Raw genomic sequence first — 27,778 nt, 5'->3', positions numbered from 1 at the left:
TTTTTGATTTTGTGGCTTTTAAAGTCAAGAACTAAGATGGCGGAGAGGAGGCACACAGCTGTGTAAGCTCCTCATTTTCTCTCAGAATTCATTTCATGACAAGTCTATGAATTAACTCTTGACTGAAAAAAAATACAAATACAAATAGTTACCAAGAGAAGACATCCTTGAAATTCACCAGGAAAGGTCTGTTTTTGCTCGAGGGCAGGGACAGTTTTAGATCAAGCGCAGGCTGAGGGCAGGCTGTGGCTGTGAGAGCACGGGAGGCAGCTCACAGGTGAGCAATCCAGAGCGGGGTGGGAGTGTGATCTCAGCCATCTTTTTGAGGAGAGCTTTGCTATGGGATTGGATACTTTGTCCTGGAAGCAAGTCAGTAGCCCAGCAGAGAAGCTAAAAACACCAAGGGTGAAGAATATAACCCCAAACAGCTGAAGTCTCTTGGGACCTGGCCACCACTCCCCCACAGTGTCTCAGTACGCTCTCTCGGAGTCTCAGAGCACAGGCGCAGCACAGCCATCGCTGTCCAGCTAGTGCCTCGCTGCTGCCCCCTGCAGTTTGTAGAGGAAGCTCATTAACACCACCCAGCCCCTCTCCCAAAAAAAGCAGATTCCATTTGTTTTTTTTTTCTTTTTTTCTTTGCAAGTTTGTCTTTGATTCTTCTCTGACAAAATGAGCAAAAAAAAAAAAAATGAAATGGACCTTAACCATTGACAGCTTCTAAACAGATAGAGATAAGACTCTAAACCCTGAGGAGACTAAAAACAGATTGTCCCAGGTGAATCCCCAAAGGAGGAGGAATTAAAAAGGCTCTCACAAGAGAGCTAGAAGAAAAATGGGAAAAGAAGAGGGATGCTTGGCAAGAGAGTCTGGAGAAGTCATCCCACTCATTTAAAGACAAAGTGGATAAAGAAATCAAATCCTTGAAAAATAGGATTAGTGAACTGGAAACAGAAAATAGCTCTCTAAAAAATATAATTGGCAAAATGGAAAAAAAAAAATTCCAAAGAACAAAACAACTCAATTGGACAATTAGAAAAAGATATTTAAAAAGTGAATGAAGAAAATACTTCATTGAAAAATCAGAATCAAACAAATGGAATTGAATGACTCAAGGAGACAACAAGAATCAGTCAAGCAAAACCAATAAATAAATAAATAAATAAACAATGGGAAAAAATGTGAAATACCTTCTTGGGAAAACAACAGACCTGGAGAGACAATCTGAGAATTATTGGACTCCCAGAAGAGTATGATAAAAAGAGCCTGGACACTATTTTCCAGGAAATTATCAAAGAGAACTGCCCAGAAGTCATAGAACCAGAGGGTAAAATAGACATTGAAAGAATTCATCCATCACTACTGAAAGGGATCCTAAAATCAAAACACCAAGAAATATAATGGCCAAATGCCAGAACCATCAGATGAAGGAAAAAATACTGCAAGTGGCTAGAAAAACCCAATTCAGATGTAGAGGAGCCACAAAAAGGATTACCTAGGATCTAGCAGCCTCACATTAAAAGATCAAAGGACCTGGAATAAGATATGTATCTTATGTATGTATGTATATGATATGTAAAGAAATAAAAGCAAAGGAAGAAAGTTAAGGAAAGACAACCAATATTCTTGTAAAAGAGGCCTTCAAAATAGTGAAGAAAATAACACCTGAAAGAATAGAATTGGCAAAATTGATAAAAGGAGTAAAAGTATTCATTGAAAAAAATTAATACTTAAAAAAATTAGAATGAAAAAGGAAGAAAAGCCAAGCTAATCAAAATAACCTGAAAAGAATCATGAATTTAGAGGAAACAAAAGATGGGGAAGTAAACTCACTCTGCTTCTTCTATGGATCTGTTTGCCTATGACATTAAAAGATTACTTTGAATTTGAAATACTGAGAGTCCTGAAAATTCTTTAGCAATGCAGACTACTAAGTGCATTGTTATGGGTAAAGGTACATTAGTAATATATGGCTTCTAATTTCATATATAACAAATAAATTTCTCACTGAATATGTGTGACAAGTGTTTGACAACTATGCAATCTTTTATGATTGGTAGAAAGCCATATATACTCTTGGATTGTGTGATACGTTAAATCAGAAAGCTTATGACAGATTATAAATTTTCAGTTATCCACAGAAAAATGTGTTATTTGAATGTTTTTCAGCAATATCCCTATGCTCATTTTAAAATGTGAAAGAAAAATGAGAATCATGGATTAATCATCACTGTCCTTGTTGGACACTTGCTTGTTGGAAATCAAAATGATCTGAAAAATTTGCCAAGAACAAACGGAAGCCCATCAGTTTAGAAATTGATGAAAATCTAGTCCAATAGTTGAAGACCATCAAATACATGGAGAATTCTGCACTTGCACAGAAAGACTTATGGAATGCATTTAATGAGGTGATAATGACTTCTCTAGAGTCTTTGGAACCAAACAATGGCATTAAGTATATGCTATGACATTCTTCAGAACCCCCTTAGTAAAGCTTCATACTAAAATTAATGTTTAAATCAAATTAGAGATAAATTGAAATTTTGTTTTTGCAATAATGATAAGTATACTATGCCTACTCATAAACATTTTTCAACTTTATTTTTTTTTAACACATATTGCTTTATGCATCATGTTGGGAAAGAAAAATCAGAGAAAAAGGGAAAAAAACATGGGATACATTTAAAAAAAAATCAGAAAAAAGAAATGAACATAGCATGTCCTGAATTATATTCTGTCTCCTTAGATAATTTTATGGATGCAGATGGCAAGTTCTATCCAAAGTCTATTGGGATTGCTTTGGACCACTGGATCACTGAGAAGAACCAAGTCTTCCATAGTTGATCATCACACAATTCTGCTGTTACTATGTATGATATATTCCTGGTTCTGCTTGTTTTGCTCAGCATCAGTTCACATAAATCTTTCCAGGCCTTTCTAAAATCAGTTTGGTCAGCATTTTGTATAGACTAATAATATTCCATTCCTTCACATACCACAACTTGTTCAATCATCCCCCAATTGATGGGCATCTATTCACTTTCTAATTCTTTGCTACCACAAAAAGAGTTGCTATAAACATTTTTGCACATATAAATCCTATTTCCTCCAATGATTTTCTAGGGATAAAGAACCAGCAATGGTATTGGTTTAAATAGTATGCACAGTTTTATAGCCCTTTGGGCATAGTTCCAGAATGTTCTTCAGAATGGTTGGATCATTTCAAAATTCCACCACCAGTGCATTGTTGTCCCAGTTTTCCCACATCCCCTCCAACATTTATTATTATCTTTTCCTGTCATCTTAACCAATTTGAGAGGTGTGAGATGGTACCTAATAGTTTTTTTTTTTAATTTGCATTTTTGAGCAATAATGATTTAGAGCATTTTTAAAATATAAGTATAAATGGCTTTAAATTTGCCACTGAAAATTGTGTGTTCATAAGCTTTCACCATTATATTCTTATAAATTTAACACAGTTCTTTATATATTTTAGGCACAAGACTTTTATCAGAAATACTGGCTATAAAGATTTTCCCCTAGCATTGTGCTTCCCTTTTAATCTTTGTGCAAAAACTTTTTTAGTTTAATGTAATCAAAAACTGTCCATTTTATCTTTCATAATATTCTCTAGTTTTAATTTGGTCATAAATTCATTCCATCTCCAATGATCTGATAGGTAAATTGTCTTGCTCTCCTAATTTGTTTAGTGGTAATAAGGGGAAATTTTATATCTCTAGATGCTTATTTATATAAAATAGAGAAAGAGTAGATCAATGAATTGGGCTTGCACTAAAAAAGCTAGAAAAAGAGTAAATTAAACCCCACCAATCAAAAAAAAAAAAAACAACTTGAAATTTTAAAAATAAAGGAGAGATTAATAAAATTGAAAGTAAAAGATGAAACTATTGAATTAATAAATAAAACTTAAGAGTTGGTTTTATGAAAAAAAAAACCAACAAAATAAAGTTTTAGTTAATTTGACCACAAAAAAGGAAAGAAGAAAATCAAATTGTTAGTCTCTGTGGTGTTTTTCTTCTTTAAAATAATAATGGTTCTCTCTGGGAGCAGGTTTCTCAGGGAGATTTTCTGGAGGCAGCTTTAGTTTCAGTTAAAAGTAATAATCACCCAAATGCAGCCAAGTGCTAAAAGTTCAAATCTTTTATTGTCTCCAATATAGCCCAGTTAGTTTTCTTAGAGGCCTCTCTCTCTCCTTGGTTCTAAGAGCTTTTGCAGCTTTATTCTTTGCTTCTGCCTCTGCTTTCTTCAGCCTCCAGCCAGCACCAAAGTAAAAAGTTGTAATGTAATTTTCTTGCCTCCAAGAGAGGGCTTCTGGCTGAACTCACTTGACGCTCCCCTCTCAATCTAATTCAGCTGAACTCTCTTGACTGACCCACTGAAGCTCTATTTATGCTCCTTCTCAAAGAGTGGGATTATGGGTTTCATCCCAGAGTGCTCTCTGGCCCTAAGAGCTTCTTGCTTATATGAGCTCTCTAAAGGTGTGAACACAACCATTGTTTTTATCAGTTCTGCTTAGTACTTTGTTTCTTCTGACCCATAACATCTCTTTGTAAGATCAGATCAATCATACTGAACCATGCTAAATTAGATAATTATTGTCTCTATCAACTCTAATGACTTAACAATGAAAGATTCCAATAAGTCTCAAAAATGAAAAGGGAGAACTGTCCAACAATGAAGAGGAAATTAGAGCAATAATTAGGAGTTAATTTGTCCAACTTTATGCAAATAAATTTGATAACCTAAGTGAAATGGAGGAATTCTTACAAAAATATAGATTGCCCACATTAACAGAAGAGGAAATAAATTACTTAAATATTCCCATTTTAGAAAAAGAAATAGAGCAAGCAATTAATCAGCTCCTTAAGAAAAAAATCCCCAGGAAAATATGGATTTACATGTGAATTCTACCAAACATTTAAAGAATATAACATCAATACCATATAACTATTTCAAAAAATAGGAAATGAAGGACTCCTACAAAATTCCTTTTAAGACACAGATATGCTACTGATATCTAAACCAGATAGGACAAAAACAGAGAAAGAAAATTGTATACCCATGACCCTAATGAATATTGATGTAAAAATCTTAAATAAAATATTGACAAAGAGATTATAGAAAATCATCACCCAGATACTACATCATGACTAAGTAGGATTTATATAAGGAATACAGGGCTGGTTCAATATTAGGAAAACTATTAGCATAATTGTCCATATCAATAACCAAACTAAAAAAAAAATGATTACCTCAAAAGAAAGAGAAAAAGCATTTGATAAAATCCAACCTCCGTTCCTATTAAAAACATTAGAGAGTATAGAATAAATACACTTTTCCTTAAAATAGTCAATTACATCTATTTAAAACCATCAGCAAGCATCATATGTAATGAAGATAAACTGGAACCATTCCCAATAATATCAGGGATGAAACAAGGTTGCCCACCATTATCATTAATATTCAATATTGTATTAGAAATGCTAGCTTTGTCAATAAGAAAAGAAAAAAGAGTTTAAAGGAATTAGAGTAGTTCATGAGGAAACCAAATTATCACTCTTTGCAGATGATATAATGGTATACTTAGAGAACCTTAGAGAATCAAAACTAAAAAACTATTGGAAATAATCCACAACTTTAGCAAAGTTGCAGGATAGAAAATATACCTACACAAATCCTCAGCATTTTTATACATCACCAACAAAATGCAACAGCAAGAGATACAAAGAGAAATTCCATTCAAAATAACTGTTGATAGCATAAAATATTTGGGAATCTCTCTGCCAAGGGAAGTCAGGAACTATATGAGCAAAACTACAAAACACTTTTTACACAAATAAAGTCAGATCTAAACAACTGGAAAAATATCAAGTGCTCTTGAATAGTTTGAAAGAATAAAATAAAGATGACAATACAACCTTATTTATTTATTTAGTGCTATACCAATCAAACTCCCAAAAAACTATTTTACTGATTTAGAACAAATAACAACAAAATTCATCTGAAAAAACAAAAGGTCAAGAATTTGAAGGGAATTAATGAAAAAAAAAATCAAATGAAGGTGGCCTTGCTGTACCTGATCTAAAACTATATTATAAAGCAATAGTCATCAAAACCATTTGGTACTGGCTTAGAAATAGACTAGTTCATCGATGCAATAGGTTAGGTTCAAAGGACAAAATGGTCAATAACTATAGCAGTCTAGTGTTTGACAAACCCGAAGACCCCAGCTTTTGGGATAAGAATTCATTATTTGACAAAACTTCTGGGAAAACTGGAAACCATCATGGCAGAAATTAGGCATTGACCCACATATAACACTGTACTCCAAGATAAGGTTGAAATGGATTTATGATCCAAAATGATATTATAAACAAATTAGAAGAATATAGAATAGTTTGTCTCTCAGACCTGTGGAGGAGGAAGGAATTTGTGACCAAAGAAAAACTAGAGGTGATTATAGATCATAAAATAGATATTTTTGATTATATTAAGATAAAACATTTTTGTATAAATAAAACTAATGCAAACAAGATTAGAAGGGAAGCAGTTAATTGAGAAAACATTTTTTACATTCAAAAGTTCTGATTAAGGCCTCATTTTTAAAATATATGGAGAATTGATTCAAATTTATAAGAAATCAAGCCATTCTCCAGTTGATAAATGGTCAAAGGATATGGACAGACAATTTTCAAATGATGAAATTGAAACTATTTCTACCCATATGAAAAGGTGTTCCAAATCATTATTGATCAGAGAAATACAAATTAAGACAATTTTGAGATACCACCACACATCTCTCAGATTGATTAAGATGACAGGGAAAAAAAATGATGAATGTTGGATGGGATATGGAAAAACTGGGATTCTGATACATTGTTGGTGAAACTCTGAATGGATTCAACCATTTGAGAGAACAATTTGTAACTTTGCTCAAAAAGTTATCAAACTGTACATACCTTTTGATCCAGCAGTGTTTCTATGGGCTTATATCCCAAAGAGATCTAAAAGGAGGGAAAGTGATCCACATGTACAAAAATGTTTGTGGCAGTCCTTTTTGTAGTGGCAAGAAGCTAGAAACTGAATGGCCCATCAATTGGAGAATGGCTGGATAAATTGTGATATATGAATATTATGGAATTTTTTTTCATTTCATTTTATTTTATTAAAAAAAGACCAATAGGATGATTTCAGAGAGGCCTGAAGAGACTTACATGAACTGATGCTAAGTGAAATGAGCAGATCCAGGAGGTCATTATACATGGCAACAATAAGATTTTAGGATGATCAATTCTGATGGACATGGCTCTCTTCAGCAATGAGATGATTCAAACCAGTTCCAATTGTTCAGTGATGAAGAGAGAAATCTACACTCAGAGAGACGACTGTGGAAACTGAGTGTGGAACACAACATAGCATTTTCACTCATTCCATTGTTGTTTGTTTACATTTTTGTTTTCTTTCTCAGGTTTTTTTTTTTTTTTCTCCTTCTTGATCCATTTTTTCTTGTGCAGCAAGATAACTGTATAAATATGTATACTAATATTGGATTTAAAATATTTAACATGTATTGTGTTGGAATCCTTACAAAGTGCTAACTCATTAGAGTTGATAGATTGTTGATCTGATCTTACAAGAAGATGTTTTGGGCCAGAACCTGAAACAAGGTACTAAGTAGAACTAATTAGTACAATGCTTGTGTTTACACCTTTACTTATCGGAGTTCACAAGTATGCCAGATTCACAAAGTAAACTTTGTAACTTGGTGAATTCACACCTCCCTTAAAGCTCTTAAGGCCAGAGAGCACTATGGGAGAAAACCCATAATCCCATTCTCTCAGAAGAGTCAGATATAAGGCCAGTGATGAGAGATCTATTCCAGAACATTTTCCATTTGGCTGGCTGGTGGCAGAAGAAGAGTTTCAGAGGAAAAAGCTATGAGTTGAGAGTTCAGTGGACAACCAGATTCATCTTCATCTCACACTACTGTAGTTGGTGGCTGGGCTCCTGCACTTCCCCCACTGAGACCAAGCTGGTCTGGAAGACTCACCAGAAAGCTAGCTGAGCCCCAAGTGAAGGAGACAAGAGATTAATTCCATCTCTGTGCTGGTTGGAGGCTGAAGAAAGCAGAGGCAGAGGCTAAAGGACAGAACCTTTGGATTTGGAGACATTCGGAGGGCTCTAAGCTAAACCGGCTGTGTTTTGAGAAGAACAAGAACTCCAAGATTTGAACTCCAACAGTATTGGGCTACCTGCCATCAAGGGGAGGGGAGAGGGGGAAGGAGGGGAAATATTGGAACAGGCAGATTTGCAAGGGTCAATGTTATAAAATTACCCATGCAGATGTTTTGTAAATAAAAAGCTAGAACAATTAAAAAAAAAAAAAAGCTTTTTCTGCATCTACTGAAATTATCATATGCTTTCTCTTGGTTTTGTTATTGACATAGTCAATTATAATGATAGTTTAGTTGATATTGAACTAGCCCTACATTCTTGGAATAAATCCCACTTGGTCATAGTGGGTCATAGTGAAAAGTTGCTGTAATCTATTTGCTAACATTTTATTTAAAATGTTTGCATCAATATTTATTAGGACTATTGGTGTATAATTTTCTTTCTCTATTTTGGCTCCTTTTGGTTTAAGTATCAGTACCATATTTGTGTTATAAAAGGAATTTTTCAGTACTCTTTCTTTACCTATTTTTCCAAATAGTTTTACATATTATTAGAATTAGTTGTTGTTGTTTTTTTTTTTTTTTAAATCTTCAGTAGAATTTAATTGTGAATCTATCTGAAAATGGAGATTTTTTTCTTAAGGAGTTAATTCAAAACTTGTTCAATTTATTTTTCTAAAATGGAATTTTTAAAATAATTTATTTCCTCTTCTATTAACCTGGGAAATTTATATTTTTGCAAATATTAATTCATTTCAGTTAGATTGTCAGACTTGTTGCCATATAATTAGGCAAAATAACACATAATTATTACTTTAATTTCTTTTTCATTGGTGGTAAGTTCACCCCTTTCAATTTTGATGCTGTGATTGATTGGCTTTTTTCTTTCCCTTTTCTTATCAAATTAATGAAAGATTCAGATAAATTGTTGTTTTTTTTCATAAATGTAACTTTTAGTTTTGTTTATTCAATATTTTCTTATTTTCAATTTAATTAATATCTTCTTTGAGTTTCAGAGGGTATTTTTATTTTCTATTTGTTCTTTTTCTAGATTTTTTAGTTATATGACTAATTCACTTTTCTTTTCTTTCTCTGTTTTATTCATGTGGCTATTTACAGATATAAACTTTCCCCAAAGGACTACTTTGGCTGCATTCCATAGATTTTGATGTGTGGTTTCATTATTATCATTCTCTTCAGTGAAAGTTGTTTGAACCACTTATTATTTAGAATTAGATTATTTAATTTCCACTTTGTATTTAGTCTATTTTTCCCTACCACTTTATTGAATATAATTTTTATTGCCTTTTGAAAAGGAATATTTACTATATGTACCTCTCTGCTTTGATTGTAAAGTTTTTATGTCCTAATATGTAGTCAATTTTTGTATAGGTACCATGTACAGCTAAGAAAAAGGTACATTCCTTTCTGTCCCTATTCAATTTTCTCTAGAGGGTTTTTAGGATCCTATTAACATATTTAATCTCTTTTTTTTTCTTATTTTGTGATTAAATTTGTGTTATTCTGAGAAGAAAAGATTGTTATCCCTCAGTAGAATAGTTTTACTGTCTGTTCCTGTAACTGGTTTAAAATCTTCTGTAGAAATTTGGCTGCTCTATCACTTGGTGCATTTATTATCATTACTACTTCATTATTTGCAATATCCTTTATCAAAATGTACTTTCCTTCCTTATCTTTATTTAATAAGATCCTTTTTATCTTTGCTTTAGCTTAGAACAGAATTGCTACCTCTGCTTTTTTTTTTTTTACTTCAGTTGAAGCATAATAAATTCTGTTCCAGCTTTTTACTTTTACTGTGTATGTGGTGCTCTGTGTCAAATGTGTTTTTGTAAGCAACATATTGTGTTTTTTAATTCACTTTGCTTCCATTTTATGGGAAAGTTCATACCATTCACATTCACAGTTATGATTATAAACAGCTCTGTATTTCCCCCCAATCCTATTTTCTTCCCTTTATATGCTTTTGTTTCCTCTTTCCACCCTAATGTCAATCTTATCTTTCTTTCCTTTACCCATACTACCCACTACTTTATCTCCTTTCTCCCTTTCTCCTTCTTTTGGTAGTGTTTTTTAACCCTCTCCATCTACTACCTTGTCTTCTATCAATTCTTCTCCAATTCTCTAAACTTTTTCCCTAGTGTTTCTGCCCTCCCTTCTATCCTCCCTTCTATTCTGCTCTCCCTTTTCTTTTCCTCTTTCTATTCCTACTTCTTTATAAAGTTAGATAAATTTCTTTACCCAACTAAATAATTAAGTTATTCCCTCATAGAGTGAAAACTGATGAGATAAAGATTGAGAGAATGATCATCTCCCTTCTTTCTTCCCATGAATTTCAATATTCTTTTGCATGTCTTCATATGGAATAAATGTCCCATTATACCTCCCCTTCCCTCTTTTTCCAGTACAGACCTTTCCTCATACCTTAATATCTTTTTCTATGATGTCATCACATCATAGTCCATTCACAATCACATCTTCAATCCATGTGACTCTCCCCTCTGTCTGCCATAGTGACAGATACAGTTCTCAAGAGTTACAAGTATCATTTTTTCATCCAAAGATGTAAACAATTTAACTTTTAAATAATATATATTTCCCCCCATTTACCTTTCTATGCTTCTCTTGACTCCTTTACTTGTAGATTAAATTTTCTGTTTAGTTCTGGTTTTTCAGTAGAAATGATTGAAAGTCTCTTACTTCACTGAAGCGCCATCTCTTCCCCTGAAAGATGATGCTTTATCTTGCTGGGTACTTAATTCTTGGTTGCAAATCCAAGTCCTTTGCCTCCTAGAATACGATATTCCAGGGCCACTGATCCTTTATTATAGAAGCTACCAGATCCTGGATAATCTGACTTTTATTCCTTGATATTTTTTTTTCTGGAAGGTTGGAGTACTTTTTCCTTGAGATTGCAGTTTTGAAGTTTCACAATAGTGTTCTTTGAGGTTTTCCTTATCAGAGATTTCTCTTTGTGAAGGTGACTGAAGAATTCTTTCAGTCAGTATTTCCCCCTCTGTTTTTAGAATATTGGGACAATTTTCCTTAATGACCTGTTGTAGAATGCAATCCAGTCCTTTTTTTTTTTTTTTTTTTGTCATGATCTTTAGTAGGCCAATAATTTTTAAATCATCTGATATTCTGGATCTATTTTGTAGGTTGGCTTTTTTTTTTCCAGTGAAGCATTTCACATTTTCTTCCATTTTTTTTTTTCATTCTTTTTAGTTTGTTTGACTGATTCATGCTGTCTCACAAACTTATTAGCTTCATTTTGCCCTGTCCTGATCTAGTTTTTAATGTGTGATTTTCTTCAGTTAGCTTTTGCATATATCTTTTTTTCTATTTAGTTAATTCTACTGTTTAAGGAGTTATTTTCTTCAGATAATTTTATTTCCTTTTCCTCCAAGCTTTTGATCCTCTCATGCACACCTCTTATTTTCTTTCTCATTTTTTTCCTTCTCTTCTCTTATTTGCCTTTTAAAGTCTTTTATGAGCACTTCCAAAAAACCTCTTCAGGCTTGAGACCAATTCATATCCCTCTTTAAAATTACCTCTGTGAACAGAATGCCCTAGTCTGAATTTGTATTTTGGTCTGCACTGCTACCATAATAGCTAACTATGGACACTTTTTTTTTTTTTTTTTTTTTTTTTTACTTTTAAGGACTAGCTTTGCTATTCAAGCTTTCCTAAGTTTCTTGTGCAGCTCTGAGCCTTGGCTTTGAGCATAACAGCCCCTTATGCTGCAGGGGTAGCTTTATTTGGTCTTTTCAGAAAACAACCTAGTTTTTCAGAGTTTGCCTTCTAAGCTGAAACTGGAAGCTGCCCCAGTGATTTGGCCCTCTCCTGAGCCAGGACTGAGGGTCTTAGTTGCTAATTTGTTGTAATTAAGATCATCTCACTGGCTTTCCTAGAATCTATCTGAGCTGGGTTAAACACCCTTTTCACCTCAGTGAGACAGACCTTTCTTGAAGTTTTTTTTTTTTTTTTCAATCTATCTTGAGCTGGACAGTGATTTCATTCTATCAGACTGTGTCAAGAAGCTTGGCTTCATGTGGTTTTTGAGGGAAATTGGAAGAGCTCAAGCAGTTTCCTGATTTTACTCTGCTATCTGGGTTCCACACCCAAAAGTGAAAAAAAATGGCTTTCCTCATCATAAACAGGCAAAAGCATGAGACATGGCCTCTTGAGGCTTCCAGGTTCCCTCCTAAATCAGTTTAAATGCTAGTTGATTTTGAATAATTAAATATTGTCAGAAAACTTATAGCACTAGGGTTTTTTTTTTTTCTTTATAGTTTCTAATTTGGGGGTGAGGTTAAAATCACATGTGACTACTTAGTTTTGTTTTTTTGTTTGTTTGTTTGTTTTCATTTTGAAGGGATGGTATTGTGATTTAGGAGATATATTTAACCTATTCTTCAGTAGATACTTTTTTATTTTTGTTTTTGAGGGGATGATGGGGAAAGGAGATTGAATTCTACTTCTCAGGTCTAATTCAGGAAACAGATATTCCCCTCATTAGGAAGAAGTATAGGGAATACTATTATACAATAATACAATAACTTAATACTCCTTTTTTGAAAGTTTCGTTTTTATCCCCCCACTCTAAGATGGTCCAGTGTTGAATGAAACCATCCCAAGTGAGTTGAAGCATGAATTAATTCTTCTTCCTCTGTCTAATGTCTATTGTACTGTATTCTTGATCATGATATTATGAAGATTTGTAAGATGCTAATTTTGAGATTAAGATTGAAATTTTATCCATGAATATGTAAAGAAAAGCTTGCAACCTTGGAACCACAGCAATACATTTTGATTAGAATTTTTAAAAGAAAATCTTACCTTGTTTTCCTGCCACTTATGGTATTAATCTACTAAGCCCAAATGGGTAGTAATATTAATAGGAGTGGTACTGATAGATGGAGATCTACAAAAAAGATTCTCATCACTTTTAAGAGAGCTTGGGTTGAACAGCAAACTTTATTAAGAAGCTTGGTGAAGAAAAGATATGATACCATAGAGTATAGTCAGGGAAATCCCCTTTATCTATGTTTTGCATATGAGCAATCCTGGAATCAGAGATTGGGACTCTAATATGATAAAAAAATGATGAAAGAAAGTCTTACTCAAAATTGCTATGTTAATAGGGATTTTGTTAGAAAACTATTCATTTGAAGTTACTGTGTGTGTGTATATGTGTGTGTGTGTTTATATATATAGTGATTCTCATTCATTTTTCCTAAATTTTCTTTTTCATTAGTGGTGGGCCAATGCTTTTCTTCTGTCTCAATTCTTTATATATGCATTCTTTATATATATATATATATTATACAAACAAAAATACCTTCACAAAATCATATATGGCTTGTTATTTACTTCTTTATCTACTTCTCATTGCTCAGCTTATTTAAAGATATAGGAATTTGATTCTCAGACATCAATTTTTAGCATTTAATACAAAGAAAAAACTTCAAAAAATAGAATTGGGCAAGCAGAAACTAAAGAGTTTTCAGAAAGCAATAAAATAATATTGCTAAAACAATACATAAAATGTTTTCTTGGTTTTGCTCATTTTGTTCTTTATTATTTTTTGCAAGTCTTTCTACATTTTTCAAAAATCATTGAACTCATTATTTTTAATAGTATTTTATTTTTTTCCTAGAAACATGACAAGAAAAGAAATTGGCATTCAATTTTTAAAAGATTTTGAGTTCCACAGTTTCCTTTGTCTTTTTCTTCCCTTCCCCTTTTCCAAAGAAGGTAAGCAGTTTGATCTAGTTTACACATGTGCTATTATGTAAAATATGTTTCTATATTAGTCACAGTTGTGAAAGAAGAAACAAATCAAAAGGAAGAAAAAGCAACATGAGAAAGAATAAAGTGAAAAAAAAATACTTCTATCTGCATTCCAAATCCCTTAATTCTTTATCTGCTTATAGAGTTTCCTTTTCCTTTGTGAGTCCTTTATACTTTTCTTTGTGTTGATGAGAAAAGCAGAATCATTCACTGATCATCAGACAATGTTGCTGATACTGAGAACAATGTTTTCCTGTTTCAGCTCCCTACCCTTTGCAGACAATGTTGCTGATACTGAGAACAATGTTTTCCTGTTTCAGTTCACTACCCTCTGCATCAGTTCATGCAAGTCCTTCCACATTTTTCTGAAATCAGCTTGTTCATCATTTCTTACTGCAGGATAGTATTCCATTACATTAATATACCACAACAAGTTCAGCCTTTCCTCAGGTGACTGTCATCCCCTCAATTTTCAACATTTTGCCAGCATGAAAAGAGATATTATGAATCTTTTTGCATATATAGGTTCTTTTCTCTTTTTAATAATCTTTCTAGGATACTGATCTAGTAGTAATATTGCTAGATCAAAGAGTATGCACAGTTTGGTTGTTCTTTCAGCACAATTTCCACTTGCTCTGCAGAATGGTTGGATCAATTCACAATTCCTGCATTAGTGTCCCAATTTTCCCACATTCTCTCCAATATTTGTAATTTTTTTATCATATTGGCTGATCTTAAAGGCATAATGTAATACCTCAAAGTTGTTTTAATTTGCATTTCTCTCATCAGAGTTTAGAGCACTTTTTCATATCCCTAGAGATAGCTTTTATTTCTTCATTTTAAAAAATTCTTATTCTTACCCTTTGACATTTTACCTGCTGGGGGATGACTTTTATTCTTGTAAATATAGCTCAGTTCTCTAAATATTTGATAAATGAGGCCTTTATCAGAAACATTATCTGTAAAAATTGTTTTCCAGCTTTCCACTTTCCTTCTGATTTTTGTTACATTAGTTTTGCTTGAGGGGAAAAAAAAGCTTTTTAGATTAATATAATTAAAATTATCTGTTTTGTATTTTATAATACACTCTAGCCCTTGTTTCATCAAGAAATTTTCCCTTTCCTATGTGTCTGAAAGGTAGGTTATTTCTTGCTTTTTTAATTTGTTTATGGTATCCCCCTTTATATCTAAATTATTCACCATGTAGATGTTATGTTGTATATTGTGTGAGATGTTAGTCTATATCTAGTATGTGTCCAATTGTTTTCCAGTTTTCTCAGAAGTTTCTGTCAAATGGTCAGTTCTTATCCCAAAAAGCTAGAAGTTTTAGGTTCATAAAATACTAGGTTACTTTTATCATTGCCTACTATGTTTTCTGTACCTAATTTATTCTGCTGATCCACCTCTCTACTTCTTAGACAGTACCAAACAGCTTTGTTACTACTTTTTAATATAGTTTGAGATTTGGCATTGCTAAGCCATTTTTCTTTAGATATATTTCCCATAAATTACTTGATGTTCTTGACCTTTTGTTTTTTACAGATGAATTTTTCTGTTATTTTTTCTAGCTCTATCAGATAGTAGTTTGTTTGTTTGATAATTTGGTTGATATGACATTGATTAAGTAAATTTGTTTAGGTAGAATTATCATTTTTATTATATTGGCTCAGGCTTACCCATGAACACTTGGTGTTTTTCCAGTTGTTTTGGTCTGATTTTATTTATGCAAAAAGAGTTTTGTAGTTGTGTTCATATGATTTCTGCATCTGCCTTGGCATGTAGATTCCTAAGTACTTCATATTGTTTACAATTATTTTTACTTGAATTTTTCTCTTTTTTGTGGATGAATTTTGTTGGTCTTCTAAACAAATGCCCTATTTATATGGGTTTATTCCATGTTTTGCAATTTTGTTTCAGTTGTTAATTATATCAAATAATTTTTTAGTTGATGTTCTGAGATTTTCTAACTATAGCATCATATCATCTGCAAAGTGTGGTAGTTTTGTTTACTCATCGCCTATTTTAATTCTTTCATTTTTTTTTTATTTTCTTACTGTTCAAGCTAACATTTCTAGTGCAATATTGAAGAATAGTAGTGATAATAGGACATCCTTATTTGATCCCTGATCTTATTGGGGATATTTCTAGCTTCTCCCCATTATATACAATGTTTGTTAATGATTGTAAGTAAATAATGATTATCCTTTTAAGAAAAACTTAATTCTTTTGTTCTCGAATATTTTTAATAGGATAAGTGCAGATTTTTGTCAGTAGTTTTACAACATTTATTGAGGTAATTATATGATTTCTGTTAATTTTTTTATGGATATGGTCAATTATGCTGATAGTTTCCTGATATTAAATCAGTCCTGCATTCCTGGTATAAATATGTATTATATTGTATTATTTTTATTGCATATTGTGATATATTGCTGTAATTGACTTGGTAATATTTTGTCAAAAAAAATTTTTGTATTGATATACATTACCAAAATTGGTCTATAGTTTTCTTCTGCATTTGCATTTTAGTACCATATTGAGCCATAAAAAAGGTTGGTAGGGCATGTTTTCATCTTTTTTAATTTCCAGATAGCTTATATGATATAGGAATTGTTATTTTAAGTTTGGAAGAATTCACTTGTGAACCTATCTGGTCCTAGGTTTTATTTCCTAGGCAGTTCATTAATGGCTTATTCAATTTCTTTATCTTATTTTGTTAATCTATATAATTTATATTTTTCTAATTATTTGTTTTCACTCAGAGCACAAGATTTATTGACCTGTAATATGGCAAAATATTTCTTAATAATTGCTTTCATTTATTTCCTACTGGTGGTGATTTCATCCTTTTTAATTATTGATGTTCGATATTTGGTTTTCTTCTTTCTTTCTTTTAAATCAAGTTAGCCAATTGCTTAGTTCTTTTCTTTCTTTTTTTTTTTTTGTTGGTTAATTTTTTTTAAAAATAAAACCAGGCCCTAAATTTATTTATTAGTTCAATGGTTTGGTTTTTGTTTTGTTGTTTTGTTTATTTATTTTTGCTTTCAACCTACAACACATTCAAGGCAATGAGGAAACAAAACTACCACTCTTTGCATATGTTATGATAATACATTTATAAAATCCTAGAGAATGAATTAAAAATCTACTTGAAAAAAAATTAACAACTTTAGGAAAGTTGAAAGACAGAAAATAAATCTGCATAAATCATAAGCATTTCTATATATCACCAATAACATCCAGAAGCAAAAGATAGAAAGAGAAATCCCAGTTAAAATAATTGTAGACAATATAAAATATCTTGAAGTCTACTTGCCAAAACAAATCCAAGAACTATATGAACCCAATTATGAAACTTTTCACACAAATTAAGTCAGATCTAAACAAATGGAAAAAAAAATAATTGCTTATGGGAAGGCCATGCTAATATAATAAAAAAAAGTCAATTCTATCTAAATAAATCTAATTAATATAATCTCATATCAATAAACTACAAAAAATATTTTATAGGACTAGAAAAAAAATAATAAATTTCATCTGAAAGAAAAAAGAAATCAAGAATATCAAGGGAATTAATGAGGAAAAATGCAAAGGAAAACACCTTAACCACACCAGACTTAAAATTGTATTATAAAGTGGCAGTCATCAAAAACATTTAGTACTGGCTAAGAAACAGAATGGTATAATAGTGGAATAGGTTATGTACACAAGACATAATAGTCAACAACTATAGGAACCAATTATTTGATAAATCAAAAGACTCCATCTTCTTAAATAAGAACTCACTCTTTAACAATAACTGCTTGGAAAGCTAGAAAATAATATTGCAGAAATTAGTCATAGACCCACATCTCACACTCCATCTCAAGATAAGGTCAAAATAGATTTATGATTTAGACATAAAAGGGTGATACTATAAACAAATCAGGAGAATAAGGACTACTTTATTTGTCAGATTTATAGAGAAGGAGGGAAATTATGATTAAACAAGAAATAGTGAACATTACACAAAATGAATAATTTTATTACATTAAATTAAAAAGGCTTTGTATAAACAAAACCCAAGCTGAAAAAAGTAGAAGGGAAGCAAAAATATAAGAAACAATTTTTATAGTCAATGTTTCTGGAAAAAAAGCCTCATTTCCAAGATATAGAGAGAACTGTCTCAAATATATAATAATACAAACCATTCTCCAAATGATAAATTATCAAAGGACAAAGACAATTTTCAGATAAAGAAATTAAGGTTATTTATAGTTATAGATGAAAATTTCTTTCAAACACTCTTGAATAGAAAAATACAAATGAAAAAATCTCTGAGATATCACTTCATGCCTCTCAGATTGGTTAAGATGACAGGAAAAAATAATGATAAATGTTGGAGAAGATGTAGGAAAATTAGGACACTAATGCATTGTTAGTGGAGTTGTGAACTAATGCAGTCATTCTTGTGAGCAATTTGGAATTATGTCCAAAGCTATAAAACTGTGCTTACTCTGATGCAGCAGTGTCACTACTTGGTCTTTGTACCAGAGAAATCATAAAAATGGGGAGAGGACACACATGTGCAAAAATATTTGTAGCAACTCTTTTGTATTAGCAAGGAATTAGAAGTTGAGTGGATACCCCTCAATTGGCAGATACCTGAATACAGTATAGCATAGGAAAGTCATGGAATATTATTGTTCTATAAAAAAAATGATGAGCAGGCTGATTTCATCAAAATCTGGAAAGACTTACAAACTCCGAAGTGATCAGATCCAGAAGAACATTGTACACAGTAACAGCAATATTATATGATAATCAACGATGATAGACAGCTCTGCAATGTGGTGATCCAAAAGAATTCCAAAAAGGTGGGATTGAAAATGCCATTTGCATCCAGAGAGAGAATTAGGGTGATTGAATGAAGATCAAAGCATACTATTTTTACCTTTTTTGATTATTTGCTTTTTCTTTCTCATATTTTCTCCCTTTTGTTCTTTTTTTTCCCTTTCACAATATGACAAATATGTTTAAATGATTTTACATATATAAACTTAGATTATATTGCTTGTTATCTTGAGATAAGTTTGGTAAAGGAAGGAGGAAGAAAAATATTTGGAACTCAAAGTTTTACAAAAATGAATTTTAAAAATGTATCTTCATATAACTGGAAAAATAAAATATTGTTGAGGAAAAGAGAATAATACAGTATTGAGATTCTTAATATCTTAGTTTCTTTAAACTGAAGGTATATTTAGCACCTTCCTTATTGAAAAAATATAATGATCTGTCATTTCCTTCATTTAAAATATTTGTCATGCTTTCAAATGAATAATAAAATATATCAATCTAGAGAATGACACTATGCAAACAAATATTTGAATGTTTCAAATTCTGGAAAGATTTATTAGAGAAATTGGTAGCATTTAGACCAGTGGTTCTTTTTTAAAATTTTCATTTTTATTTATTAATTTTTAAGATTATGTTTGTATATATTTTTTACACATATCCATATGAGTAATGTTGGAAAAGAAAAATCAGAGCGAAAGGAAAAGCCAAAGAAAGGAATTTTTTTAAAAAGAAGGAAAAATATGAAAACAGTATGGTTTGATCAACCTTTAATCTCCATAGTTTTCTTTATGGATGCAGATGTCATTTGCCTTCTAAAGTTAAATAAAATAGCTTTGCATCACTGAATTGCTGAGAAGAGCTAAGGTTACATAGTTAATTATCCCAATCTTGCTGTTATTATGTACAATATTTTCCTGGTTCTTCTCACTTCATTCAGCATCAATTCATGTAAGTCTTTTCAAGCTTTTCTGAAATCAACATGCTCATCATTTCTTATAGAGCAATAATATTACATTATATTCATATACACTGAAGCTTATTCAAGCATTCCCCAATCGAGGGGAACCACTCATTTTTCAATTCTTTGTCACCACATACAGAGCTGCTACACATATGTGGGTCTTTCTCTCTTTTTATGCATTCTTTTGGATACAGACACAGTAGTGACACTGCTAGATCAAAGGATATGCATAGCTATATAGGTTTTTGAGTATAGTTAAAAATTTATCTCCAGAGTAGCTGAATCAGTTCATAACTCCACCAATAATGCATTAAAGTCCTAGTTTTGAAACATCTCTTTTGAAATTGATTATTATATTTTCCTGTTATCTTAATCATTATTGGATTACCTAATCCAAGAAGTGTGAGGTGGTACCTCAATGTTGTTTTCATTTATATTTCTCTAATCAATAGTGATTTAGAGCATTTTCCATAGATTTCTTAAATTTGTTCATTTGAAAATTATCTGTCTTCTATGTGTTTTAAAAATAAGGTCTTTATTGGAAACATTGGCTATAAAAATGTTTTTTTCAGCTTTCTGCTTTCCTTCTAATTTTGGCTGTATTAGTTTTGTTTGTGGAAAGAATTCTTTTTTTTTTCTTTTTTTTTTTTTTTTTTTTTTTTTTTTTTTTTAGTTTTTATTGACAGAACATATGCCTGGGTAATTTTTATAACATTATCCTTTGCACTTACTTCTGTTCCGACTTTCCCTTTCCTCCCTCCACTGCCCCCTCTAGATGGCAAGCATTCTTATACTTGTTAGATATGTAATAGTGATACAATACATGTGTGCAGGGCTGAACTGTTCTCTTATTGCACAGGGAGAATTGGATTCAGAAGGTAAAAATAGCCTGGGAAGAAAAACAAAAATGCAAATAGTTTACACTCATTTCCCAGTGTTCCTTCTCTGGGTGTATCTGCTTCTGTCCATCATTGATCAATTGGAACTGAGTTAGATCTTCTCTTTGTCGAAGATACCCACTTCCATAAGAATTGATCATCATATAGTATTGCTATTGAAGTGTATAATGATTTCCTGCTTCTGCTCATTCCATTCAGCCTCAGTTCATTTAAGTCTTTCCAAGCCTCTCTGTATTCATCCTACTAGTCATTTTTTACAGAACAATAATATTCCATAGCATTCATATGTCACAATTTACCCAACTATTCTCCAATTGATGGGCATCCATTCATTGTCCAATTTCTACCCACCACAAAAAGGGCTGCCACAAACATTTTGGCACATACAGGTCCCTTTCCCTTCTTTAGTATTTCTTTGGGATATAAGTCAGTCCAGTAGTAGCACTTCTGGATCAAAGGGTATGCACAGTTTGATAACTTTTGGGGCATAATTCCAGATTGTTCTTTGTGGAAAGAATTCTTAATTTGATGGAATTAAAATTATCCATTTTGCATTTCACAATATTTTCTAATTCTTCTTTAGTCATAAATTCTCCCTTCTCCACAAATATGACAGGTAAACTATCCCTTGTTCTCCTGATTTTCTTAGAGTATCACTTTTTAATGCCAAAATTATGTACACTTATCTTATAGGGCATGAGATGTTGTCTTAAAAGGCCTGTATTCTTCCCAACTGTAATCCTGATTGTTTTTCTGTTGGTTGATGACATCAGAGTTCTGAATTTCTAAAGTCTCTCTGGGTGTAACCTCAGCTGCTATCATGCCCCACCTGTCCTTTGATTGATACTTTAGAGCTGGGCCCTGCCTCTCATTCCTCTGGGTCAATATACATTTAGAGGCCCAGTGAAAGCCTCTGTTACATTTTGGACATGGGGTTTTGGGTTTTCTCTCACCCTGTCTTCTCACTCTATCTCCATATCTACAATGAGCTCTCAAATGTCCAATTTTTCCACACTGAAAACATCGATGAGTTTCTCTAGAATTCCTCTGCCAAGAAGGACCTTGTCTTTCCATGTTCATCATAGTTTGGGCATAATAAGCATTTATGTCCACTGTGGCACAGCGTCTTATGATCTCTTCTAAAGGAGCTTTTTTTGTCTAGCCCCCATATAATTCTTTTGCAAACCTCATTGGCATTTTCCTTAGCCAAATGTCTAGTCATTATTTCTGTTGCTGCATTATTTCCAATGGTTCTTATTACAGCTGTTTGTAAACGTCCCACAAAATCTGCAAAAGGTTCATTGGGACCTTGCTCTATTTTTGTGAAAGCATTATTTCCATCTTTCTGTCCAGGGAGAGAATTCCAAGCTTTTATTGCAGCCTTAGAAATTTGCTCATACACTGTTATGGGATAATAAATCTGTTCTGAACTCTCTGCATACTGACCTTCTCCAGCTAGTTGGTCAAAAGCAACTTGTACAATAGCTCCTGTTTGCCTATTGCATTGGGCTTGAATCCTACATAATTCATGAAACTCTGAAAGCCACAATAAATTTTGTCCTGGTTCAAGACATGTTTTAGGGTTGGATTTCCAGTCATTCGGGGTTAAGATTTCATAAGACAAATTATCCAGTAACATCTTCACATAAGATGATGTAGCCCCATAAAGAGTGCAACCCTTTTTCAAATCTTTAATTTTTCCCAAATTAAAAGGAGTGTATCTTCTCTCTTTTTGACCTGAGGAGTTGTGCTCTTCAATTACAGGATATGCATTTATAAAATCAGATATATCTTCTCCTTCATTTTTCGCTTTAATTAATGCCTTTTCTAATCTTGTCAAATTCTGCTTTACAGGAGAAGCTGACTGTGTTTCTGTCTCTCTCCCTCCCCTTTGTTCCACCCATGAAGGGTTAATTGCGGGGGGAGAGTCATGAGATGTGGAATCACCTAATTCCTCCTGCTGTGAAGTATCATACTCAGAATTGTAATTAACTCCATTCTCATCTGATTCGTCCTCCTTTTCACTTAGTAAAGTTGGCGCTTCTTCCTCCTGTACTTTCCTTTTCATCATTCTATCACTTAAATAACTTCTTATAGCCAATTGTATTACATTATATGTATTAATTATTGAGTTAGGCCCATTTTTATCATAGAATTGACAAAGATCCTCTCCAACCAATTTCCATTCATTTAGATCTAATTCCTTATCAAGAGAGAAACAAGGACATATGTCCTTTACAGTTTGTAAACCTTGGCTTTCCATAATTTTGACAATGCTCTCTAAACATTTTCCTTGAACAGAAACAGGCTGTTTTCTAAATATCTGTCCCATCTTAGATGAAATTCTACTTTAACTCTTTTAGCAAAATTTCTTTATTGCACTCACCCTAATTTCTGGGTTGAAGAATCTTTTCACTGGATCAGGATCAGAGGCTTTTCCACTTGAATCAGTATCGGAGCTTTTTCACTGAAATCCACTGAGACGTCTGTTAGCCCCACGTTGGGCACCAAAATGTTGTGATCTAGTTCAGATGGATCTGAATCGGTCCCTGTTCGGGCACCAAAATGTGGTGAGCTTCTTCTTCTCAAAACACCGCCAGGTGATAAAAGTTCAGACCTTTTATTATCTCCAATATACCCTAGTTAGCTTAGAGGCCTATCTCTCTGCTTGGTTCCAAGAGCTCTCTCTGCTTTGTCCTTTGCTTCTGCCTCTGCTTTCTTCAGCCTCCAGAGCCAGTACCACTCTTCATGTCATTCCGGTGAAATCTCAACTTGTAGCTTCTTCACTCTGAAGAACTTCTTTGACTGGCCCATTGAAGCTCTATTTATGCTCAAGAGAGGGATTGTGGGTTTTCTCCCATAGTGCTCTCTGGCCCAAAGAGCTTCAAGGGAGGTGTGAACTCATTGAACTCCAATGAGTAAAGGTGTGAACACAAGCCTTGTATTAATTAGTTCTACTTAGTACCTTGTTTCAGGTTCTGCCCAAAACATCTTCTTGTAAGATTAGATCAACTCTAATTAGTTAGCAGTTAGTAAGGATTCCAACAAGGAATGGTTCCAGTTTATCCCCATTCCACATGAAGCTTGCTGATAGTTTTAAATAGATGCTACTAACTGTTTTAAGGAAAAGTTCATTTATTCCTATGCTCTCTAGTGTTTTTAGTAGAAATGGATGTTAGATTTTTATCAAATATTTTTCTGCATCTATTGAGATAACCATATAGTTTTTGTTAATTTGGTTATTCACATAATCAATTATGCTAATAGTTTTCCTAATATTGAACCATCATTGTCATTCTCTTCAATGAAATTATTGATTGTGTCTATGATTTACTGTTTCACCTATTCATTCTTTAGGATGAGATTATTTACTTTCCAATTACTTTTTGGTCTATTTTCCTCTGGCCTTTTATTGAATGTAGTTTTTATTGCATCATAATCTGAAAAAAAATGCATTTACTATTTCTACCTTTCTGCATTTAATTTTGAAGTCTTTATGTCCTAATATATGGTCAATTTTTGTATATATTCCATTAACTTCCAAGAAGAAAGTGTACTCTTTCTGTCTCTATTCAGTTTTCTCCAAAGTTCTATCATAGCTAGTTTTTCTAGTACTCTATTTACCTCTTTAATTTCTTTTTTATTTATTTTATGATTTGATTTATTTAGTTCTGAGATGGCAAGATTAAGATCTCTCACTATTATAATTTTGCTAGCTATTTCTTCTTACAACTCTCTTAACTTCTCCCTTAGGAATTTAAATGCTACACAAGTTGGTGCATATATGTTTAATATTGATATTGCTTCATTATTGATGGTACCCTTTAGCAAGATATAGTTTCCTTCCTTATCTCTTTTAATCATATCAAATTTTGCTTTTGCTTGATCTGAGATCAGGATGGTTACTCCTGCTTTTTTTTTTTTTTTAACTTCACTTGAAGCATAATAGATTCTGCTCCAGCCTTTTACCTTTACTCTGTATGTATTGCTCTGCTTTAAATGTGTTTCTTGTAAACAACATATTGTAGGATTCTGGCTTTTAATCCAGTCTGCTATCTGCTTATGGTTTATGGGGGAGTTTACCCCATTCACATTTATAGTTAAAGCTATTAATTCTGTATTTCCTGCCCTCTTATTAACCCCAAATTATACTTTTCTCTTTCCTTTTCCCCTTTATCTCTTCCCCAATATTTTACTTGTGAGCACTACTTGCCTCAAGCAATCCTTCCCCTTTAGAGACCCTCTCCCTTTCTTATACCTTTCCCCTGCTCTTTCTATTTTCCCTTCTATTCAGCCTACCCCTTCCTTTTTTGCTTTTCCCCTCCCACTTTTCTATAAGGTGAGAGAAGTTTCTCAGTGAAACCAAATCTACTTTATATTCTTTTTTTTTTTTTGAGCCAAATCTAAGGAGAGTAAGATTCACAAAATATGTGTCACCCTCCCTTCTCTCCCTCATTTTTAGTAGGCTTACTTTGCCTTTTCCTGAGATGTAATTTTCTTCATTTTACCTCCACTTTCCCCTTTTTTTCTGTTACAATCCCCTTTCCATCTCTAGTTTCTCTTTTATATCATAACAGTAAAAGCAGATTAAACATGTATTCTCTATGTATACCCATAATAGAAATATATTTTTTTAACTTTTTATCTTTTTATGCTTATCTTGAGTTCTATATTTGGAGGTCAGTTTTTCTCTGGTCTTTTCATCAAAAATACATGGAATTCACCAGTTTCATTGAATGTTCATCTTCTTTCCTGAAAGAAAATGTTCAGTTTAGCAGGGCAATTTATTATTGGCTGCATTCCAAGTTCCTTTGTCTTTCATAATATCAAATTCTAGGCTCTTTGGTCCTTTAAAATAGAAGCTGCTAGGTCCAAAATAATCCTTAGTGTGACTCCTCAGTATTTGAATTGTTTCTTTCTGGCTGCTTGTAATATTTTTTCCTTGGTCCAATAGTTCTGAAATTTAACCATGATATTCCTTAAGGTTTTAATTTTGGGGTTTCTTTCAGGAGGTGAATTCTTTCAATGATCATTTTGCCTTCTGGTTCTATGAATCCGGGCAGTTCTCTTTAATGATTTCCTAAAAAATAATGTCTAAGCTCTTTTCTTCATCATGGATTTCAGGGAGTCTGATAATCCTTAGATTGTCTCTCCTAGATCTATTTTCTAGGTCAGTTGTTTTCCAATTAAATATTTTACATTTTTTTTTAAATTTTGGGAGTTTTTGCTTGACTGATTCTTGTTGTCTCATTGTCATTCATTTCCATTTGTTCAGTTCTGAATTTTAGTGAATTATTTTCTTCTTTTTGTATTTGCCCAATTGAATTTTAAATGCATTGTTTTGTTCTATGGAATTGTTTTTCCATTTCACAAATTCTAGTTTTCTGGGAGTTTTCTTTTTCCATTTTATCAAATCTATCTTTTCATGAGTTATATGACTTTTCCAAAACCCCTTGCAAAGTTTTCATTTCTTTTCTTCATTTTTCTTCTCTCTTTTAAGATCATTTTTAATTTCTTCTAGGAGAGCCTTGTGTGATAAGCATCAGGTTATATCATCTTTTGAGGCTTCATCTGGAGACAATCTGCCTTTAGTCTCTTCAGGGTTTGGATTCTGTTCTTCTCTTTCACCATAGAAGCTGTTGTCTTCAGAGTTCTTTTTAATTTTTTACTCATTTAAAAAAAAGTTAAGGTCTGCTTTTAGGGCAGGGGAGACTTTCCAAGCTTCTTCTACAAGCAGTGCTGGGTAGGCATGGCCAGGTCCCATGAGCTTCTGGCATTTCAGGGTTCACTATTTATCTTTGTGTTTGTGTTAGATGTTTTCTAATTTCTCTGCTGATCTACTAGCTTGCAGCCAGGGTAGAGTGCCCAATATTGATGCTGTAGATTCTTCCCCATAGATTCTCCACCATGTGGAGTCTGCACTGCCCTGGGACTCTGCACTATCTGCACTGAAGTTTCTGCTCAGCTGCATGTGCTTGACTTCTTCCCTCCCATTTCATATTGAAACAGCCCTTTTCTGATCTATTTCCTCCTTGTAGATTCTCTGCCACATGGAGTCTGCAGCACTCTATGGTATCTGCACCACCCTGGGACTCTGCACTGTCTGTACTGGTGTTTTGTGCCCTGCTGCTTGTGTTGGCTGCCTCCCTCCCATGTCCAATTGAAACAGATCTTTTCTGGCAATCTTTGAAATTATCTTTTGCTGGAAATTTGTTGCACTCCCAATATTTGTGGGTTCTTCTGGCCCAGAGCTAATTCAGAGGCTGGTTTTGCTAATTAGTCTGAGGGTTGTAAGAGAATGTCAGAAAGAAATGTGTGTTGTCCCCATCATCTTGGCTTTGCCCTGAAAATATTTAAAAGGTTTTAAATAACCTTTTAGTCAGTATGAAGAAGAGAACCAATGCTTCTGAAAAAAAATAACAATGACACACACTGTGGGGGTGTACTGGAACTAGCTCAAATCAACCAAAGAGAATCCATTGTTAAAGTTTTAGGGTATGAGCATTTATCTGTTCTGAAATAAGCAAATTTTATAAGGGTGTTGATTTAGTATTCTGCTTGTAGTCTAGACTTGAGCAAGCAATAGAGAAAATGTCAATAATTCAGTTCAAACTTAAAAGTATTACATGTATATTAAAAAGCCAGGTCTTAAATGTTTGTCATCATAACTCTGCTTAATAGCCATGGGAAGGGGAACAGATCATAATAGAAACAAGTGGTGGGAATGTTCTCTTTTCCTTCCCATTTCCTTTGGTAGATTAGTGGCCCAGATATGAAATAGGCTTAGCATTCTGGTTCAAATTCCTAAGTCACTCAAAACTCAAATTTTATAGAGCAGGCAAAGCACTGCTTTGGAATATTCTCTTCTTTTAGAATCCATAGTTTTTAGCAAGGTTTAAGTCAGGTGCCATGTCCTACAATTGACCTTTGCTGATTCTCCCAGTTAGTGTTATCTCAAAGTCTTCCCAAATCAGTACATACAAATGTACATTTCAAGAATTTTCCAATAATGAATTTATTCTAATAATCAAGATTAGTATCTTCTCAGAACATTATAGTATTATATAGTCACCTGAAAT

The sequence above is a fragment of the Antechinus flavipes genome, chromosome 2 (assembly GCF_016432865.1).
Source record: "Antechinus flavipes isolate AdamAnt ecotype Samford, QLD, Australia chromosome 2, AdamAnt_v2, whole genome shotgun sequence".
NCBI classification, from domain to species: domain Eukaryota; kingdom Metazoa; phylum Chordata; class Mammalia; order Dasyuromorphia; family Dasyuridae; genus Antechinus; species Antechinus flavipes.
The sequence above is the reverse complement of the archived record's forward strand: the minus strand, read 5'-3'. Positions refer to the sequence as shown.